This window comes from Copadichromis virginalis, linkage group LG15 (assembly GCF_057382275.1).
Source record: "Copadichromis virginalis isolate Kocher_CV1m ecotype Utaka linkage group LG15, C_Virginalis_male_GT1.1, whole genome shotgun sequence".
NCBI lineage: Eukaryota > Metazoa > Chordata > Actinopteri > Cichliformes > Cichlidae > Copadichromis > Copadichromis virginalis.
In genome coordinates this window covers 27,730,616-27,730,889 of record NC_140632.1, presented here as the reverse complement: position 1 = coordinate 27,730,889, position 274 = coordinate 27,730,616, and positions in this window count along the sequence as shown.

The following is a 274-nucleotide window of genomic DNA, read 5'->3' as shown; positions in this document are numbered from 1 at the left end:
GAAGATCCCGAGCAAGCGGAGGAGTTGTGTCCCGCTTCCGGTGCCGGGGAGCTTCACAATAAAATATCCGAGCTCAGAAAACCAAGAGTCAGTGACGAGCATCAACAAACCGCAAGAACAGAAGGACTAGACACATGGTAAATGGACTGGTTCTTATATAGCGCTTTTCTTCTCATCTGAGCACTCAAAGCGCTTTACACAACTTGTGCATTCACACAAGCACATTTTCTAAGTTCTTTCTAACTAACATTCACACTCCGATAAATACATCGGA